This window comes from Antennarius striatus, chromosome 13 (assembly GCF_040054535.1).
Source record: "Antennarius striatus isolate MH-2024 chromosome 13, ASM4005453v1, whole genome shotgun sequence".
Lineage (NCBI taxonomy): Eukaryota > Metazoa > Chordata > Actinopteri > Lophiiformes > Antennariidae > Antennarius > Antennarius striatus.
Window position 1 is genome coordinate 1,804,396 of NC_090788.1, and position 15,250 is coordinate 1,819,645.

Below are 15,250 nucleotides of genomic sequence, written 5' to 3' on the forward strand. Positions count from 1 at the left end.
GAATCAGTGTCCTCCATCTAACCCTGTCTTCTGCATCCTCTTCTCTCACACCAGCTACCTTCATGTCCTCTTTCACTACATCCATAAACCTCCTCTTTGGTCTTCCTCTAGGCCTCCTGCCTGGCAGTTCAAAACTCAGCATCCTTCTACCAATATATTCACTATCTCTCCTCTGGACATGTCCAAACCATCTCAGTCTGGCCTCTCTGACTTTATCTCCAGAACCTCTAACATGTGCTGTCCCTCTGATGTACTCATTCCTGATCCTATCCATCCTGGTCACTCCCAGAGAGAACCTCAGCATCTTCATCTCCTCCACCTTCTTGATCTCTTCTCCCTGTAACCTCACTCTTCCACTTGGGTCCCTCTCATTCACACACATGTACTCTGTCTTACTGCGGCTAACCTTCATTCCTCTCCTTTCCAGGACAAACCTCCACCTCTCTAGCTTCTCCTCCACCTGTTCCCTGCTCTCACTGCAGATCACAATGTCATCTGCAAACATCATAGTCCATGGAGATTCCTGTCTAACCTCGTCTGTCAGCCTGTCCATCACCATAGCAACAAGAAGAGGCTCAGAGCTGATCCCTGATGCAGTCCCACCTCCACCTTGAACTCCTCTGTCACACCTACAGCACACCTCACCACTGTCTTACAGTCCTCATACATGTCCTGCACCGCTCTAACATACTTCTCTGCCACTCCAGACTTCCTCATACAATACCACAGTTCCTCTCTGGGCACCCTGTCATCAGCTTTCTCCAGATCTACAAAAACACAATGCAGCTCCCTCTGGCCTTCTCTGTACTTCTCTATCAACATCCTCAACGCAAATACTGCATCTGTAGTACTCTTTTTTGGCATGAAACCATACTGCTGCTCACAAGTGTTCACTTCTGCCCTTAGTCTAGCTTCAGCTACTCTTTCCCATAACTTCATTGTATGGCTCATCAGCTTTATTCCTCTGTAGTTGCCACAACTCTGCACATCTCCCTTGTTCTTAAAAATGGGCACCAGCACACTTCTCCTCCATTCCTCAGGAATCTTCTCACTATCTAAGATCCTGTTGAACAATCTTCTCACTATGTAAGATCTTAAGTAAGATCCTGTAGACTTCTATGAAACCAAGATTTCAAATAAAGTGAGGTCATAGATGGAAGGTGAACATGATGGTTTGATAAAGTAAAAGTCGTCTCACTTTTAGGAATATTAGACATGAAAATCAAGTTCATTCCAATGAAACTCATATTTCACGTTTGGGTCATGTACAAACCGCTACAACTTTTCCTCAGCACCCATTCTGGTTTGCTGAAGGCCGGTTAGCTCAGCTGGTTAGAGTGTGGTGCTAATAACGCCAAGGTCATGGGTTCAATCCCCATACTGGCCAGGTATAAAGTTCAGTTTACCAAACATATTTTAAAGAACTACATGAAACCAAGAATTCAACCAAAGTGAGGTCATACATGGAAGGTGAACATGATGGATTGATAAAGTAAAAGTCGTCTCACTTTTCAGGATACTAGACATGACAAGTCTTTTCCAATGAAAGCCATGTTTATATATGAACTGTGAACAAACCTCTACAGCCTTTGTACTACACCTACTCAAGAGTGTTGAAGGCCGGTTAGCTCAGCTGGTTAGAGCGTGGTGCTAATAACGCCAAGGTCATGGGTTCAATCCCCATACTGGCCAACTAGCAGGCTTTGCTTCATATATTTCAGGGAGCCTCTAATGAAGGATCCAGGTGTGTTCATGTGATCCTGAACATAAATTTTAAACTGATAAGAATGACGAAGTGAACAGTGATAATAGTGTGAACAATCTGCCCCATAGTGGGCAGCACGGTGGTGCAGTGGGTAGCGCTGTAGCCTCACAACAAGAAGGTCTCCAGTTCAAATCCAACTGAGGGCCTTTCTGTGAGGAGTTTGCATGTTCTCCCCGTGTCTGCGTGGGTTCTCTCCGGGTTCTCCGGCTTCCTCCCACCCCCAAAAACATGCAACACAGGTGGATTGGAGATTGTAAATTGCCCATAGGTGAGAATGAGTGTGAGAGAGATTCCATTGTCATTCAATATGGGGTAACTCCTCCAGGAGATACCCCACCAAAAACTCTGGGATTATTGAAAGAGCACTTAGACAAGGAATGAGAGTGGTTGGGTTGTCAATCTGTGTGGGTCTGTGAGGAGTTGTTAACTCCTCCAGGGTAAACCCACCAAAGGAACATGATACAGAATTAGAGAAACACTTAAAGGCAACGAATGAATGTGGTAAAATTTTCATGATTCTCCAAAACAAAGGAACCGGTAGTCCCCAGCCTGTGAATACAATTGGTTCAGAGTAGCTCTTCAGAAGTTGTTATCTATTAAACCACTTACAGGCGACAGATTGGCGCTGTAGGTTTAGCTTTTGCCTCACAGCAAAAAGTTTCCAGGTTCTCTCCATGTTTGTGTAGGTTTTTTTGGGGTTCCATCCACCTCCAGCAACAAGCCATTTATGTTTGATTGCTCAAGTCAAAGTTGCCTGTAGCTGTGAGTGTGTGTGTGAATAGATGTTTGTATTTGGTGTGGCTCAGCAGTGCAACGGAGACGGGCCTCGAATGTCTCCTGCTTTTCACCTGTAGGCTGCAGGGATAGGCTCCAGAAAACCCTGTGGCACCCAAAAAGTGTAAGAAGCGGCAGAAAATAGAACCATTGCCTCATATATACATTCATAGTTTTCAAAATATTTTTGAATGTTGTGGAAGAAATATTTTTGACTCCTTTGTAGCTATGAAGTCAGATGAATGAATGATAGGACTAGACCATTTCAATTTAAAATGTCTTAAAACACCATCTAAATCTAAGGCCGGTTAGCTTAGCTGGTTAGAGCGTGGCGCTAATAACGCCAAGGTCATGGGTTCGATCCCCATACTGGCCAAATATAGAAATTTCTGTTTAACAAAAATACTTATTATACTTGAAACCAAGGAGTGAAACAAAGTGAGGTCATACATGGAAGGTGATCATGATGGATTGATAAAGTAAAAGTCGTCTCGCTTTTCAGAATCTTAGTCATGAAAATAAAATCTTTTCCAGTGAAACTCATATTTATATATGGGCTGTGAACAAACCTCTACAGCTTTTCCACCGCATCTACTGAAATTTACTGAAGGCCGGTTAGCTCAGCTGGTTAGAGCGTGGTGCTAATAACGCCAAGGTCATGGGTTCAATCCCCATACTGGCCAAATCACATGCATTACTTCACCTGTTTCAATGAGCCGTTGTGAAAAAACCCAGGATGCTTTTTGTGATCATAAAAATAAATTTTAAACTGATAGAAAGAATAACTTCCATAATTGTTTAACTTTTCAAAGTCAGCTTTATTGTCAAATGTACCAGATATACACACGACATACAGCACAGTACAACACAGGCAGTACAACACAGGCAGTACAACACAGGCAGTACAACACAGGCAGTACAACCGTCAGCACAACATCAGCAATACAACAAGCAGTACAGCACAGGCAATACAAGAGGCAGTACAACAGGCAGTAAAACACAGGCAGTACAACACAGGCAGTACAACAGGCAATACAACTGGCAGCACAACATAGGTAGTACAACAGGCAGTACAACACAGGCAGTACAACAGGCAGTACAACACAGGTAATACAACAGGCAGTACAACACAGGCAGTACAACAGGCAGTGCAACACAGGCAGTACAACAGGCAGTACAACAGACAGTACAACACAGGTAGTACAACAGGCAGTGCAACACAGGCAGTACAACTGGCAGCACAAAATAGGCAGTACAACAAGCAGTACAACACAGGTAATACAACAGGCAGCACAACACAGGCAGTACAACAGACAGTATAACACAGGCAGTTCAACAGGCAGTACAACACAAAGTATAAGACGAAACACAAAGGGATGGTAAACATCTCTCTACACTCTTTAATCCCGTAGGGGAAGTGACGTGTGGGCAGTGCCTGAGCTGACGGGAGGAGAGAGAGAGAGGTACTCAGGTGCTGGGGGGTGAGGGTAGAGTTCAAGGCTGTGGCAGAGGGCAGAGCAGAGAGGGAGTTGAGCGTCCTGACTGCCTGGTAAAAGAAACTGTCCTTGGGCTGCTGCTTTTGGCCCCAGACTCCTGCTTTTCACCTGTAGGCTGCAGGGATAGGCTCCAGAAAACCCTGTGACACCCAAAAAGTGTAAGAAGCGGCAGAAAATAGAATCATTGCCTCACATATACATTCATAGTTTTCAAAATATTTTTGAATTTTTTGGAAGAAATATTTTTGACTCCTTTGTGGCTATGAAGTCAGATGAATGAATGATAGGACTAGACCATTTCAGTTTAAAATGTCTTAAAACACCATGTAAATCTAAGGCCGGTTAGCTCAGCTGGTTAGAGCGTGGTGCTAATAACGCCAAGGTCATGGGTTCTATCCCCATACTGGCCAAATCACATGCATTACTTCACTCTTTTCAAGAAAGGTCTAATGAAGGTCTCAGGAGGGTTAATGTGATCCTCAACATGTTTTTTAAACTGATAAAAAGGATGGCATCTAAAATAGTTTAACTTTTCGTTGACCATTTTAAGCGATCCTTGTTTTTCTTCACATTTCAAGTCCACCCAAATGTCCTCTAGTCACTAGTCACACTACACTATGGATATAAAGTACACTGAGATTCTCAGTACACTGAGATTTTCTTGAGATTCTTTCAAAAAAAGTAAAATCAGCATTGTACTCTAATTATTATCAAGGTCTCAGTCTCCACAGTGAACAGTGATAATAGTGTGATCAATCTGCCCCATGCTGGGCAGCACGGTGGCGCAGTGGGTAGCGCTGTAGCCTCACAACAAGAAGGTCTCTAGTTCAAATCCGACTGAGGGCCTTTCTGTGAGGAGTTTGCATGTTCTCCCCGTGTCTGTGTGGGTTCTCTCCGGGTTCTCCGGCTTCCTCCCACCTCCAAAAACATGCAACACAGGTGGATTGGAGATACTAAATTGCCCGTAGGTGTGAGAGTGATTCCGTTGTCATTCAATGTGGGGTAAGTCCTCCAGGAGATACCCCACCAAATACTAGGTATGGAATTGAAAGAGCACTTAGACAAGGAATGAGAGTGGTTGGGTTGTCAAACTCTGTGGGTAAAACCACCAAATTAACACGACACGGCTAGAAAAACACTTGCAGACAACGAATGAATGTGGTAAACTTTTTAAGGTTCCCACAAACAAATTTTTTTTGGTGGGGATTCTAAACCCAAGGTGGGACATTTTCAACCCTGAATACAACCAAAATGGATTCATTGTCGTGTTCCGCTCTATTCCTGGAGTCATCCTGGTACATTTCTGTTCAAAGGGACTTGAACCATCATCTTCTAATCAGAGGTCAGATAGCTCGTTCAGTGGCTACGTTATCAAGAAAACGATTCCACCCCTTGTTGATTTGGTTCAGACTCAGATGAATGAATGGTAACCCTGGTCCATTGTTATCTGAAATGCCTTCAAAGCCACCACATAAGCAAGGCCGGTTAGCTCAGCTGGTTAGAGCGTGGTGCTAATAACGCCAAGGTCATGGGTTCAATCCCCATACTGGCCAAATCACATGAATTTTTTTCAGTCTTTTCAAGAAAGGTCTAATGAAGGTCTCAGGAGGGTTAATGTGATCCTCAACATGTATTTTAAACTAATAAAAAGGATGGCTTCTAAAATAGTTTAACTTTTCGTTGACCATTTTAAGTGATCCTTGTTTTTCTTCACATTTCAAGTCCACCCAAATGTCCTCTAGTCACTAGTCACACTACACTATGGATATAAAGTACTCTGAGATTCTCAGTACACTGAGATTTTCTTGTGATTCCTTAAAAAAAAAGTAAAATCAGCATTGTACTCCAATTATTATCAAGGTCTCAGTCTCCACAGTGAACAGTGATAATAGTGTGATCAATCTGCCCCATGCTGGGCAGCACGGTGGCGCAGTGGGTAGCGCTGTAGCCTCACAACAAGAAGGTCTCTAGTTCAAATCCAACTGAGGGCCTTTCTGTGAGGAGTTTGCATGTTCTCCCCGTGTCTGCGTGGGTTCTCTCCGGGTTCTCCGGCTTCTTCCCACCCCCAAAAACATGCAACACAGGTGGATTGGAGATTGTAAATTGCCCGTAGGTGTGAATGAGTGTGAGAGAGATTCCATTGTCATTCTATGTGGGTAACTCCTCCAGGAGATACCCCACCAAAAACTCGGTATGGAAATTGAAAGAGCACTTAGACAAGGAATGAGAGTGGTTGGGTTGTCAATCTGTGTGGGTCTGTGAGGAGTTGTTAACTCCTCCAGGGTAAACCCACCAAAGGAACGTGATACAGAATTAGAGAAACACTTAAAGGCAACAAATGAATGTGGTAAAATTTTCATGATTCTCCAAAACAAAGGAACCGGTAGTCCCCAGCCTGTGAATACAATTGGTTCAGAGTAGCTGTTCAGAAGTCGTTATCTATTAAACCACTTACAGGTGACAGATTGGCGCTGTAGGTTTAGCTTTTGCCTCACAGCAAAAAGTTTCCAGGTTCTCTCCATGTTTGTGTAGGTTTTTTTGGGGTTCCTTCCACCTCTAGCAACAAGCAATTTATGTTTGATTGCTCAAGTCAAAGTTGCCTGTAGCTGTGAGTGTGTGTGTGAATAGATGTTTGTATTTGGTGTGGCTCAGCAGTGCAATGGAGACGGGCCTCGAATGACTCCTGCTTTTCACCTGTAGGCTGCAGGGATAGGCTCCAGAAAACCCTGTGACACCCAAAAAGTGTAAGAAGCGGCAGAAAATAGAACCATTGCCTCATAAATACATTCACAGTTTTCAAAATATTTTTGAATGTTGTGGAAGAAATATTTTTGACTCCTTTGTAGCTATGAAGTCAGATGAACGAATGATAGGACTAGACCATTTCAGTTTAAAATGTCTAAAAACACCATCTGAATCTAAGGCCGGTTAGCTCAGCTGGTTAGAGCGTGGTGCTAATAACGCCAAGGTCATGGGTTCAATCCCCATACTGGCCAAATCACATGCATTACTTCACCTGTTTCAATGAGTCTTTGTGAAAAAAACCCAGGATGCTTTTTGTGATCATAAAAATAAATTTTAAACTGATAGAAAAATGACTTCCATAATTGTTTAACTTTTCAAAGTCAGCTTTATTGTCAAATGTACCAGATATACACACGACATACAGCACAGTACAACACAGGGTGTACAACACTGGTAGTACAACAGGCAGTACAACACAGGTAGTACAGCACAGGTAGTACAACACAGGTAGTACAGCACAGGTAGTACAACAGGCAGTACAACACAGGCAGTACAGCACAGGTAGTACAACAGGCAGTACAATACAGGCAGTACAACTGGCAGAGCAACACAGGCAGTACAACACAGGCAGCACAACAGACAGTACAACACAGGCAGTACAACAGGCAGTACAACACAGGCAGTACAACAGGCAGTACAACAGACAGTACAACAGGCAGTACAACAGGCAGTACAACACAGGCAGTACAACAGGCTGTACAACACAGGCAGTACAACAGGCTGTACAACACAGGCAGTACAACAGGCAGTACAACACAGGAAGTACAACACAGGCAGTACAACCGTCAGCACAACATCTGGAATACAACAAGCAGTACAGCACAGGCAATACAAGAGGCAGTACAACAGGCAGTACAACACAGGCAGTACAACACAGGCAGTACAACAGACAGTACAACAGGCAGTACAACACAAAGTATAAGACGAAACACAAAGGGAGGGTAAACATCTCTCTACACTCTTTAATCCCGTAGGGGAAGTGACGTGTGGGCAGTGCCTGAGCTGACGGGAGGAGAGAGAGAGAGGTACTCAGGTGCTGGGGGGTGAGGGTAGAGTTCAAGGCTGTGGCAGAGGGCAGAGCAGAGAGGGAGTTGAGCGTCCTGACTGCCTGGTAAAAGAAACTGTCCTTGGGCTGCTGCTTTTGGCCCCAGATTCTTCAGTCTCCTCCCTGATGGCAGGAGGCTGAAAAGTCTGCTTCCTTTTTCTTTATCATTTCAAGAGATCCTTGTTTTTCTTCACATTTCAATTCAACCCAAATGTGCTCTGGTCACTGAACTACTACAGTTGTTGATCCTCATTCCTGCTACAGTACGAATATCAGATACACTGTTTGCTTGAATTGCTTCCAAAACAGTGACAATGGTGTGAACAATCTGCCCCATGCTGGGCAGCACGGTGGCGCAGTGGGTAGCGCTGTAGCCTCACAACAAGAAGGTCTCCAGTTCAAATCCGACTGAGGGCCTTTCTGTGAGGAGTTTGCATGTTCTCCCCGTGTCTGCGTGGGTTCTCTCTGGGTTCTCCGGCTTCCTCCCACCACCAAAAACATGCAACACAGGTGGATTGGAGATTGTAAATTGCCCGTAGGTGTGAATGAGTGTGAGAGTGATTCCATTGTCATTCTATGTGGGTAACTCCTCCAGGAAATACCCCACCAAAAACTCGGTATGGAAATTGAAAGAGCACTTAGACAAGGAATGAGAGTGGTTGAGTTGTCAAACTCTGTGGGTAAAACCACCAAATTGTCCCAACATGGCTAGAAAAACACTTACAGACAACAAATGAATGTGGTAAACTTTTTAAGGTTCCCACAAACAAATTTTTTTTGGTGGGGATTCTAAACCCAAGGTGGGACATTTTCAACCCTGAATACAACCAAAATGGATTCATTGTCGTGTTCCGCTCTATTCCTGGAGTCATCCTGTTACATTTCTGTTCAAAGGGACTTGAACCATCATCTTCTAATCAGAGGTCAGATAGCTCGTTCATTGGCTACGTTATCAAGAAAACGATTCCACCCCTTGTTTATTTGGTTCAGACTCAGATGAATGAATGGTAACCCTGGTCCATTGTTATCTGAAATGCCTTCAAAGCCACTACATAAGCAAGGCTGGTTAGCTCAGATGGTTAGAGCGTGGTGCTAATAACGCCAAGGTCATGGGTTCAATCCCCATACTGGCCAAATTTGGTTTACCAAACATATATTTTTGATTTGTATGAAACCAAGAACTCAACCAAAGTGAGGTCATACATGGAAGGTGATCATGATGGATTGATAAAGTAAAAGTCGTCTCGCGTTTCAGAATCTTAGTCATGAAAATAAAGTTTTTTCCAGTGAAACTCATATGTATATATGGGCTGTGAACAAACCTCTACAGTTTTTCCACCGCATCTACTGAAGTTTACTGAAGGCCGGTTAGCTCAGCTGGTTAGAGCGTGGTGCTAATAACGCCAAGGTCATGGGTTCAATCCCCATACTGGCCAAATCACATGCATTACTTCAATCTTTTCAAGAAAGGTCTAATGAAGGTCTCAGGAGGGTTAATGTGATCCTCAACATTTATTTTAAACTGATAAAAAGGATGGCTTCTAAAATAGTTTAACTTTTCGTTGACCATTTTAAGCGATCCTTGTTTTTCTTCACATTTCAAGTCCACCCAAATGTCCTCTAGTCACTAGTCACACTACACTATGGATATAAAGTACACTGAGATTCTCAGTACACTGAGATTTTCTTGAGATTCTTTCAAAAAAAGTAAAATCAGCATTGTACTCTAATTATTATCAAGGTCTCAGTCTCCACAGTGAACAGTGATAATAGTGTGATCAATCTGCCCCATGCTGGGCAGCACGGTGGCGCAGTGGGTAGCGCTGTAGCCTCACAACAAGAAGGTCTCTAGTTCAAATCCGACTGAGGGCCTTTCTGTGAGGAGTTTGCATGTTCTCCCCGTGTATGCGTGGGTTCTCTCCAGGTTCTCCGGCTTCCTCCCACCACCAAAAACATGCAACACAGGTGGATTGGAGATTGTAAATTGCCCTTAGGTGTGAGTGAGTGTGAGAGTGATTCCATTGTTAATCTATGTGGGGTAACTCCTCCAGGAGATACCCCACCAAAGACCAGAAGAAATTGAAGAAGCACTTAGACAAGGAATGAGAGTGGTTGGGTTGTCAAACTCTGTGGGTAAAACCACCAAATTCACACGACACGGCTAGAAAAACACTTACAGACAACGAATGAACGAGGTAAACTTTTTAAGGTTCCCACAAACAAGTTTTTTTTTTGGGTACTTTAAACCAGAGGTAGGATTTCATCGACACTGAATACATCCACCTGTTGACCTGCTGGTTAACACAACGTATGACAACATTTTTATAAATTTGTAATCAGCCAATCACACGGCAGTAACTCAAGACAACTTGCTGCATCTCAAACTGAGCATCAGAACGGGGGAGAAATGGAATTTAAATGTCTTTGAAAGTGGAATTATCTGAGTATTTCAGGAACTGCTGATCTGCTGGGATTTCCAAGCACAACCATCTCTAGGGTTTACAGAAAATGCTCCAAAATACAAGTGTAATTTAATGTAAATTCAAATAAACACCACGTGACTTTTTATCAGTTTTTATCTACTTCAAGACCTGCTGGGAAGCTGAATTCACATCATTCGTCTTTCCCCCGTTCCACTCTTTATTCTAAACTAAGCTGAGCTTCGTCTTAAATGCGGAGGTGAAAGTGATACCAATCTTCCCGTCCGACAAAAAAAGAAAAAGAAAAAAGATTTCCATAAGTGTTCAACTTTTCCTTTTAACCTTTTCGTTTAACGGCTGCAGTGTGTTGATTCTTTCTCCCGCTGCAGCATAAACACGACTCCAGCAGAAGAATCTCTGATTCCTCAGCCCTAAGTGGACCACGATCGGCTTCACCTCTTGTTTCCCAAACAAACGTCAATCAGACTCCAGTTTGTGTATTATGCTTCCTCCTTTCTGGCGGAGAATCTCAAGGATTGTAACTAACATAGCAAAGATCAAGTGAAACGTATCCTCGGGGACGCGGCGCCGCCGGCCGTGTCGTCCACGTCCTTCGCCTCGCGGTGAATCGGTGACTCTGCAGGCCGATCTGAGAAGATTTGGTTTCTCGCAGGCGGCAGTCAGGTGGTGAGACGGAGATGAAAGCGTTGAGAGAATCAAACATCCCCCGTCAGTCCCTGCAATGCAGAACCTCCTGCCTACGCCAGGTGAACCTGCCCACCTGCACGCCTAGAGGCCTTCATCATCTGAGTCCTTCATCATCTGCCTCCTCTTGAAGTCCTGTTTTATTGTCTGTTTTCTCTTTTGTTTGCCTTCCTCTCCTTTTTCCTTCATCCCTTTATCTCCCCTCTGCTGCTCTCTGTGATGAACAGAGAAGAAGAACATGATGGAGGGACGCCGGCTGTGATATAACACGTAAACACTTTACTATGTCTGTGAAAGTTGTTGATTCATGATTGATTCATGCTTTTTTTAAAAAAAAAGTCTTCATTAAATCTCACAGTGAAAAATACATTTTGAGGGTATTTGAAACAACAAATATACTTTATCACAAAAATCGTGATACTTTAAGTATATTTGTCATTTTAAATCCTTCTATTATTAATATAGGCTTTTGTGATGACATAGTCTTATTCAGGTAAGCAGGCGCTCATAGATTATGTACACAGACACATTTTGTACTTTCGGGAATCCAAACAGACTACTGCTTGTTCTGTTAGACATGCCCCCCCCCCCCCCCCCCCCCAGAAAAATCTCCTGATCTCGGGGGGCGTGGGATTGGTGGGACAGTCCTTCACACGGAGAACACATTTAAGATAAGGCAGAGAGAAAATCAAGCAGCACAGATTCCCAGCCTTTGCTCTGCAGGATAATAGTTGTTATACCGACGGGATTTAATCCCACATATTTTCATACCGATGGGATTTAATCCCACTGACTGCTGCATATTGACACAGACACGTGTTATATTAGTAGGAGAAACAAGAGTCAGATGTGTGGGTCCAGTCTATTTACTGGTAGTAGAGTGACCTTGTACCCGGGTCTGTTCAGTGTGAACATTCTGGGACAAAATGCACCACTTGTGCACAATTCCAGGCCCAGGCTTGACCTTCCTTTAAGTCAAGGTGCACGTGATCAAGATGGTGCACACGCGTGTGAAGCTCGTGCACACGGAGCCCACTGGCTGCAGGTATATCCAGTTCATACACGCTATATCCAATCTGCACGCCGATAAGAGATTCCAGCTGATGAAACCCGACCAACCGTTACCCCCGGGTCCAGGTCACACTCTGATGCCCATGAATGTGCTGCGGGGGTAACTTCATCATCAACTTGTTGCTCTGCTGCACAATGTGGTCGTCAACACGCGGCTGAAGGTGGATTTTTTTTCGTCTTCGTCACCAAACGACCTCGAACACACAAAGACAATTCAGCATAAATGATGATGAGTCGATTAATAGTTAATGTGACGACTTGAACTCGGCACCGCAGAGCCTTGGCTCCACCCGTGCTTCTTTTGAGGCAGGTTACATACATGAAATGAATTATTCAAGGCCTGCATGCAAAACCAGGAGGAAATTGAACTATCATCTTCAATTCTGAAACAAAGAACCAGCAGTTCATGAACATTAAAACGCAGAGTTGATGCTTCAAGAACAGAAACCAACAGATAATCTGACAGAGAATTGTGTGTTTGACCCACAAGCATCTTATTAAGTGTGACAATATGATAAAGTTGTGGAGGATTCACTGATGAATTGATGATCTTTGTTTTGTGTTTCCTGGAGTTGTCTTTTCTTTAGACGCGCGTTCTTGATTTTTGCTGAATGTAACAGCAGTGAACAGTTTTAAAAACTGAAAACGATTGTCCACCGAAAGGAATTGAGCAGATTAAGTGATGCTAGACGAGGACTTTGTTGGGATTTCCCTTCTTGTTCACCTCTTATTGCTGATCGTATAACATGGGGTAGATGAATTCACATTGGACCCAACAGCTTTCTGGCCGTCTGTCGTTGGCAGCTGGTGTCGCTGCATGTGAGAGTCGAGTGTCTCGGTCACCTGTGTGACGGCTGCATGTCAGCCAAACAGTGTTCCAGGGATAAGTAACATGCATGAGGAAGATCATTCAAACTCATCTTTACTTCCTTCAACTCATCGTGAATTTGAGTTCATCTGAGATGACAGATCTGAAAACTGTCTTCACTTACGTCCAAAAAGAAGACTGGATTATATTTTATGTCATTCCCTCTGTGTGATCATGAACACACACACACCTTTTCAAAGAATGTGTGTATGTATGCATTTTCATCATCTCATCCTCCTTTGCATCCGGAGTTCACTCCTGCCTGCCATCATTTGTTAGGCAAATATCATTTATGTTTCAGGTTAACCCGCCTTCACTTCATGCCCTTCATATGGGAACAGCTTTACTCTCACTTCCAATCAGAGACGTGTCTGACCACGTTTTTGTCTTTTACACACTTTTTGAAGGCTTAATGTATAAAAAGTTGGGCATAGGAATGGTGAGTGTTGATGCTGCAGGGGCTGAGATTCACTATTTTGCCAAAAGTTTTTGCTCACCCGTCTAAATAATCAAAATCAGGTGTTCCAATCCCTTCCGTGGCCACAGGTGTATGAAATCAAGCACCTAGACATGCAGACTGCTCCTACAAACATTTGAGAAAGAATGGGTCACTCTCAGGAAGTCCAACAAGGAACTGTGACAGAATGCGGATGCTGAGGCGCATCGAGCCGAGAGGTCACTAAGTTCATCGTACCAAGACATTCTAGACAATGTCAGGGCACAAAGCAAAGTCCATAAAGGACATGGATGATAGAGTCTGGTGTGGATGAACTAGACTGGCCTCCACAGAGTCCTGATCTTAACCCCATAGACAACCTTTGGGAGGAATTAGAGATTGGGAATCAGGCTTTCTTGTCCAGCATCAGTAACCTCACAAATGCTCTACTGGAAGAGTGTTCCCATAAACCCTCTCCTAATCCTCCTGGACAGCCTTTTTAGAAGATTTGAAGTTCTTATCGCTGCAAAGGATGGACGACGCCATATTGAACCCTATGGATTAGGAACGGGACGTCACTTGCGTTCATATGCAAGTCAAGGCAAGTGAGTGAATATTTTTGGTCATATAATGTATCTTGAAATGTCTTGGTTCATACAAGAAACTTAAAAAACCAACCCAGAGTGGAAATCGCAGCAGTACGTTACAGCTGTGAGCAGCAACTAACTGATGAGTGTTCTGCTTGACTCCCTGGATGTGTAGCCTTCATTTTTTAGAATGTTTCAGCTGATCAAGTCAGTGGAATCCCCTTCAGTCCACACCGAAACCCAGAGATTTATCTAATTCTAATGCAGACTCGCATTTTTTTGTTTAAAGATTGTGAAAATGGAAACAGTTTCTCACTATTTGATAGTTAGACTTTTATTTTAGCTTCAGTGCTCATCTGGTGCCGGTTTGTACTGCAACACGCTGTGCCTCCCATCTAGGCCATGCAGGCAAGCTACTTTCTGCTGCCTGTGTCGGAAACCGAGCCCCGTGCCGAGAAGAGAGCAATATAATCAGGCCAGCGCTTTATTTAAAGACTGTAACGTGGGCAGAAGCTATTCTCTGGGGCCCCCATGCTTCAGAGTGCAGCTCTCGTAGAGGTGATCAGACCTCCTACTTTAACACCTCAGCTCTTTTCTACCCCCCCAACTTCAGTTCTGGTGCAACGTGAAACTGGGCAGTCTCTCTCTTCTGGGCAGTCTCTCTCTCCAGAATGTGGTGATTTCTATGAAGCCCTCCGATTGACAGGAAAGGGGTTGGACATTAGCGAGAGATTTCGAGTCCGGGTGCACAGCTGCTTTGCATACAAGCCCATTTGTCATATATGTTTGTACACTCAAGGTCATTGACTTCATTAGTACTGTAAACATGTGGGTTGGTGGACAAGCGTGTGGCATGTGCGCAGCGAGCCTGTGAAAACATGACAAGAAGCTTTGTTTATCATGTGTCAATAGCTTTTTTGCTGGAGTGCAACAGTTCTGTCTCTCACCAAGCTCTTTGTGAAGTTCAGTAGGAGGTGAAGACCCAACGACAGCAATGTGGAACTGACACAACAGCTGGAGCATGGCGTAGCATGAGCAGCCATGTTAGCTGGAAGGTTGACTGTCTTTACTCGTCCAAAACACAAACGGTTACTGAACTGTCCTCCCAGATGTTGTCCAAAATGGTCAGGAAAAGACTAGCATTGGTTAACATTCATTCATTCATTTTATGTTTATCATTAATTGAATATTAATCCCAGGAAAACACAGGAAACCACAGAAGTTGATATTCAACTTTTTCCCCCACACAGGCAGGAGGCATTTAGTATAATTTTTACA

The 15,250-nt window shown here is 43.7% G+C and overlaps 9 non-coding genes across 9 annotated transcripts; all 9 read left to right on the forward strand.

The window, feature by feature from the left end:
* Window positions 1-1,313: 1,313 nt before the first annotated feature.
* trnai-aau (transfer RNA isoleucine (anticodon AAU)) lies at window positions 1,314-1,387 on the forward strand. The gene has a single exon. It is a non-coding gene; the product is annotated as a tRNA-Ile (tRNA).
* Window positions 1,388-1,618: 231 nt separating this feature from the next.
* trnai-aau (transfer RNA isoleucine (anticodon AAU)) lies at window positions 1,619-1,692 on the forward strand. The gene has a single exon. It is a non-coding gene; the product is annotated as a tRNA-Ile (tRNA).
* A 1,149-nt stretch (window positions 1,693-2,841) lies between these two features.
* Window positions 2,842-2,915, forward strand: trnai-aau (transfer RNA isoleucine (anticodon AAU)). Its single transcript has one exon. It is a non-coding gene; the product is annotated as a tRNA-Ile (tRNA).
* Window positions 2,916-3,148: 233 nt separating this feature from the next.
* On the forward strand, window positions 3,149-3,222 carry trnai-aau (transfer RNA isoleucine (anticodon AAU)). Its single transcript has one exon. It is a non-coding gene; the product is annotated as a tRNA-Ile (tRNA).
* Window positions 3,223-4,371: 1,149 nt separating this feature from the next.
* Window positions 4,372-4,445, forward strand: trnai-aau (transfer RNA isoleucine (anticodon AAU)). Its single transcript has one exon. It is a non-coding gene; the product is annotated as a tRNA-Ile (tRNA).
* A 1,069-nt stretch (window positions 4,446-5,514) lies between these two features.
* On the forward strand, window positions 5,515-5,588 carry trnai-aau (transfer RNA isoleucine (anticodon AAU)). Its single transcript has one exon. It is a non-coding gene; the product is annotated as a tRNA-Ile (tRNA).
* Window positions 5,589-6,957: 1,369 nt separating this feature from the next.
* Window positions 6,958-7,031, forward strand: trnai-aau (transfer RNA isoleucine (anticodon AAU)). The gene has a single exon. It is a non-coding gene; the product is annotated as a tRNA-Ile (tRNA).
* A 1,914-nt stretch (window positions 7,032-8,945) lies between these two features.
* On the forward strand, window positions 8,946-9,019 carry trnai-aau (transfer RNA isoleucine (anticodon AAU)). The gene has a single exon. It is a non-coding gene; the product is annotated as a tRNA-Ile (tRNA).
* A 228-nt stretch (window positions 9,020-9,247) lies between these two features.
* trnai-aau (transfer RNA isoleucine (anticodon AAU)) lies at window positions 9,248-9,321 on the forward strand. Its single transcript has one exon. It is a non-coding gene; the product is annotated as a tRNA-Ile (tRNA).
* The last annotated feature ends 5,929 nt before the right edge of the window (window positions 9,322-15,250 follow it).